Source organism: Stomoxys calcitrans, chromosome 1 (assembly GCF_963082655.1).
Source record: "Stomoxys calcitrans chromosome 1, idStoCalc2.1, whole genome shotgun sequence".
NCBI classification, from domain to species: Eukaryota; Metazoa; Arthropoda; class Insecta; order Diptera; family Muscidae; genus Stomoxys; species Stomoxys calcitrans.
The window spans coordinates 674,740-680,739 of NC_081552.1; the positions used below are offsets into that span (position 1 = coordinate 674,740).

The following is a 6,000-nucleotide window of genomic DNA, read 5'->3' on the forward strand; positions in this document are numbered from 1 at the left end:
CATTGCTTACCGACAAAATTGCTTGAGGAAGTCGTTGCATCCAGAGAGATTTTAAAAGTTCATCCGAAACCTCACCAGAGGCTAAACAGATCATCTCACGGAGTAATGTTGATGGCTTTTTATCGCCAAGTTCCATTTCACGCAACAAACGCTTCAACCGCTTCTCTTCCGAATCCATGAGACGCTCTTGGAAACTCTTCTTTAGCGTTTCATACATATTTGTTTCTGGTGGATTGAGAATAAGGTTACCTCCGAAAGAACGCTTGCGTCTATGGAACCAACAATTATATGGAATTTGAATGAATCGGTTGTTATTCCAGATGTTATAAATTGGCTTTCGACCTGTTTGAACCATAATGCTGGATTGTTGCGCCAGAATGGTGGAATTTTCACTGAAACTCTTGAAACCTCCACAGGGCCTGTTGGTAGCGGGTCATCCATTATAGAGTTTGACGTAATATTACCATGAACCAATAGTGAATTTTTTAAAACTCAAAAGTGTTATATAAACTAACAAGGAAAATGAAAACTTAACCTACTTTGTTAAAAAATAAATAATTTAAACGATTGAGAATAATAAATGTGGATACACCACATATACAATGCTGTTAGTGGCAACTACCTGAGGTTATAAAAAAATATATTATGCGCCATCCAGAGCAAAACGCTTTTCACGTAGAAACGGCCTTATACAACAAACAACATCCGGAACACCGTGTTGCACGCAAGCTAATGCTGCGCTCAGTGTGATGTACGTATTCTGAGAACAAAGTCGTGGACGCTACTAAGCAAAACCGAAAAAGTGAAAACATGTGACATGAAACTAATAATTCGTATAAAATAAAAAAATCAGTTTCTACCATCGTATAAAAATGTAAACAATAATGAAATAATCACTGTTTTGTAAGTGAAAATGCATGCACGAGCATGAAAAATTATATTGCTGGCGCAGACAAAGATGCCTGGTGAAATTATTTGTATACAAGGCAAGTTTGGTGAGAAATGAATTCCATGTCTTGACATGTCTGGAATAATTTTTCTTTTTCTACTCTGAATAAAATTATTGGACTAAATTTAATATGCGTCAACTGCATTTGGTGCAGCTTTGGAATATTCTAAAGCAGATGTTTCCACAAAAGATTTGTTCTAATAACTAAAGCCTGACGCATACCTTTTCTGGTAAGTATTAGGCTAAAAATAAAACCATGCATCTATACTTAAGACTTAGATTTCTTTTCGGCAGTTTTTATCAGAATCAATAAAATATTGTGAATATGGAACTTCCATAAAGTAACGGAACTTGCATGAAGATTAATATGGCGCATGTAGCTTCTACAGTTTTAATAGGACATATCGAATGAAAGATATATATGGGAGCTGTATCCAAATCTGAACCGATATTGTTCAAAATCAATTTCGTTTGTGTTTTGACTAAAAAACAGACTTAGAAAAATTTTATTACAGTCGGAAAACAAATGGGAACTGTGCCTTGATTACAACAATACATGGAGAGGCAAAAAGGAAAGGGGGAAAAAATAAAAAACAATATATATATATATATATATATATATATATATATATATATATATATATATATATATATATATATAACCTTCTCTGCCTTATATATAATTTAATTTGTAAATTACGAGTCTCATTACTACGATTAGTCTCTAAATGTTTGATTATATCGTGATTATTCTTGAGCTCATCCTCCAATTCACTTAGTTAAACTCATCTCGAACCTCCTTATCCGCTTATTTTAGTTTGAAAAACATTTACTTGTTCCAGCTATTCAACGCGAAACTTTCGTTGGTTTGCATCTCCAGAATTTCTCAATTAAGAGCAGCAGGTTTCCAGCTCATTACGCGTTTATCCGTCACTGCAGCAGTAGTCGTACTGCTAAGATCATTGGCAACAATATCAACATCCAACGAAGGCAATTAACACTTGGTGCACTTAAAAGAGAATTTTTTATTCTTGAATAGGAAGGAGTCCTCTTGTTACCTTAAGACATGCTATGTGGAAAAAATCTCCACAAACACTGTACCCAATACTATTTCCAGTAACATTCATGGTGCGTTTTGGGCATTTATATGTTCTTCTCTTGGGCGCCATATTGACAGCAATACAACTCAGCTCTGTACAAATAAGACACCAGCAGCAACAGGGCAGTGAGTATCAAAAGGTGAAGGAGCAACCAAACAGCAATATACTCAAAGGCAGCAAATACATTTCTCAAATATACTTATAAGGAGCTCAACTCACTCAAATCCAGTCAGTTAATAATGCACTTCTGTCACATAAAAGCATGCAAATAAACAATAGGCAAGCGATCAGCAGGTTACAATGCAATCAGGCAATTACTCGATTTTTACTTTTTTAATTTTAATTAAATTTCAAACAATTTTCTCCGGAGCAGCAAAAATTTCACATGCTTGTCATTTCAGGGTTGCCCAGTCCCCTTGCCAACAACGTACTGTTCTACAAAATCCGGCACGGGAGGTCTGTGTGCACTACACGGGTTGGAAATCTCAGTTTCGATTTGTGTAGTGTTCATCGTCATTACGAAAAGCTCAACTGAGAGCCCACGATAATCGATATGACGAGGCGAGTTATTGGCGCCTTTAAATAACCAATGGCCAAAACGTTTCCGCGGCGATCGTTCCTTTGGTCCGGAACGATTGTGCACACATATGGAGCTGGACGAGAATCGCCAACTCCACATACAAATGTGGTTACAACAAGAACAACATGCATCGTGGAGAAAGATGATGACAAATTTTTCAAAACAAAAAAGCAAAGAATACGACTTAAAATAAAAAAAGAAAATCGTTTAAAGAAAAGAAGTCAGACGATATGGCAGAGGAATCGTGTGTCGTTTTGTGTATGCCGGCGGGATTAAAAAAAATTGTAACACCATTGGTAAACAGCGTTATGGACCGCCTGCATCGGATCCAAATCGGAAGCCTGTTCATTTGTTTGAAAAGCTGCAAACACAACAGATGGCAACAGCATACTCCACTCGACTGACCCAACTGCTTGATGAAACCATTCCTTGTCCCGATGATATAACGGCGCAGTGGCAATTCATTGCCCACTCCATGGAAAATGCCGCGAAATCCGTACTTGGGTACCAGATGCCACCCCCAAGAAACCCATGGTCCGACCAAGAGTGTCAAAATGCAACTGAAGCCAAGAATGCGCAATACTGAGTAACCCTGCAATCAGTAGCAACGAGCCAGATGAAGGGGAGGCATCCGCAGAAAGAAAAAAATGTAAAAACGTGAGTGTATAGGAGCCAGAATAAAAGAACATTTTACTCAGCTGCTAATATCCGACGATGGCGGTGAAGAGGATGGTTACTTCCTAGTCAGAATGAGATTCAAGTAGCAATGACCCGACTGAAGAATAACAAGGCAGCAAGAGCAGATGGGTTGCCCGCTGAACTATTTAAGATTGGAGGGGACACTTTTGCATCAGCTTGTCTGCGCGGTCCCGAATGTACATTGTACATTCTTTTAAAAATTTCGCTTAAATCGGACCTATACACGAATTTGTATTATTGGTTAGAAATTTTGCAATTTGTTGTTGTTATTGTTGTAGCAGTGTGGCAGCCCTTGCCGATGAAGAACTCAATTGGGTCAATCCGGTACGTATAACCGGCAACCATCGGATTGTATTTGTAATTTGTATTCATGACATGCTCCAAAATCCAATTAAAATAGTTATTGACTCAATAAACCAATTTATTTGAAAGTTGTCCCTTCTCTCAAATAACATTTTTACCAATTTAATAAAAGAAAATAATTGATATTTTTTACATTAACAAAAAATTTTTATTTATTGGATTAAATTGCTGATAAAACATGTAATATATTGCTTTAAAGTGTTTATTTTTTAATTTAGATTTTCAAAAAAATAATGTATTTGCACACAATGCCACGAAATCTAGATTCACATGAAGGAATATTGCATTTGTTATCTTCCGTCATCAGTGTCGTTTTCCAAGCCAATATAGTCTCTACAGGGATAAGAACATATTAAAATAAAATAATATTCTTCCAAGATATATTCATTTACAGGTAGAGGCAGTTGCCCAGTTCCATTTTTGCTCACATACTTTCTTGTTTGCACAAGAAAGAATGAAAAACACTCACATTTTATTTTTCTTTTTTATAAATGTAATGAAAATATTTCATAAACAGTAGAATAGGGTTTCATGAATTTAATAAAAATTATTATTAATTTTATGAAACTTTTTCTTAAATCTTTTGAAAAGTGCTCATTAATGTTATGAAAGTTTTTCATAAATGTTATGACAACTTTTCATAACCTATATGTTTTTGCAAACAACAATTTTAGAAAAAATCGTCACTCTCTTAAACTAGTCTAAATCAATAAACACTATGTTCGGCCCAAAAATGTTTTGAGCAAACGATTCGTTTTCCCTTTATAAAACCCCATTTACACTGCTGTTTAAATCCGGATAAAATGACTCGGTCATCTGCTTTCCCTTAATAAAATCAGCTGGCGAGAGCCTTAAATCCGGATGTAATGAGCAGTGTTAACAGGGTTTAATGCTCTGAAAACGACTTGTTTTCCCTTTACAATTTGTAAGGGCAAATCGACTCGTTTGCCACAAAAACGATTCATTCAAAGCATGTGAGCCCAAATAAATGCCTCAATTGTGCTAAATAAACACAGCCCTGAACAAAGTTAAAATCAAATTTTAAAATCAACAAAATTTCACAGGTAAAGAAAAAATAAATGTTACCAATAGTGCCTCATAACACATGTTGAAGTGTGCAGCACATGAAAAGTGTAATTCCCAAAACATCTCATTTAGTGTGAACGGATGAGACGTCTTCAAAACGACATAAGCATAGCGAGTCAATGTAGACATGACATAAATTGTGCGAACTTCAATGGGTGGAATACCACTATAATGTTTATCAATAGATTTACTTCAAAAATATTGAATGAAGATTAATTTTTTTTAATATTTCAGTGAAAATATAAATGAATAATTTTTTTTATAATATGGATATAATTTTTATTGTAAATACAAAACATATGATAATAAACGATATGGAGTTCAGACTTTAATATGATTAGAGTGCTAATGACATTTAAATGTTTTATTATATGATTTGTGGTTACATTTTAAGGGCCGATGTTGTAAACGTCAAGCTTTTTTTTGCATTTCATTTTACATTTCTCAATTTTTATGGCGAGGAGATATACAATAAATAAAATAATAAAATAATTCAGCCATGAACGTTAAAGTTATTCAAAATTAACGTCGACCCTAAGATATATCATTTACAGGTAGTAGCTGTCAAAATCATTGATTAGTGCAACTCTGGTTTTGAGTATGTTACTAGTTCGAGTCATTTTTCGTTGTTTGTGTGTGCTATGGTACTAAACTATAATACACACACACAACTAAAAGCCGTTGACAGATAGTGCACTTCGCGTACACGCAATATTTTGTTGTTGGGCAACTGCCACTGCATTTTTGGGGATTTAAGTGACATACACAAGCGTACATGCGTGTACATGAATGTGTATATCATACACACCCATACACAATACTTGAAAACAGTTAAAAATTTTGGAACTTATCGATTATTCAGCCATGAAATCGGATTTATCCGGGATTTAAAAATAAAAAAAATGGGATTTATTTTTGTATGATAAAACCTGCTAAAACACAGGATTTAGCAGATATAGTGGCCAATGTAACTTTAATTCTGAACTTTTTTTTCCCCAATTTGAGGTCAACTTCAATATAAATAAAGCCTAGTACAGACTTCATTCACAACGAAAATGCCTATTATATTGTTGCGAAATCCGACAGACTCTTTTCTTTGTTAGAGCACAAACAAAAGTCAAACAACAACACACAACAAAGACAATTATATTGAAGCAGAGTTGAATCGGTCCATTTGTGAGCATTTAATTACATTTGCAGCGACATGTCGCTACTATTTTGCA

The 6,000-nt window shown here is 34.9% G+C and overlaps 1 long non-coding RNA gene across 2 annotated transcripts; it reads right to left on the reverse strand.

The window, feature by feature from the left end:
- Window positions 1-1,613: 1,613 nt before the first annotated feature.
- LOC106096155 (uncharacterized) lies at window positions 1,614-2,826 on the reverse strand. 2 transcript variants are annotated; one of them, XR_001222862.2, is made up of 3 exons: window positions 2,379-2,744; window positions 2,008-2,296; window positions 1,614-1,958 (listed from the first exon to the last, which is right to left on the reverse strand). It is a non-coding gene; the product is annotated as an uncharacterized LOC106096155 (long non-coding RNA). The 2 variants fall into 2 exon arrangements; XR_001222861.2 differs by having other exon boundaries at window positions 2,008-2,826.
- Window positions 2,827-6,000: the final 3,174 nt, after the last annotated feature.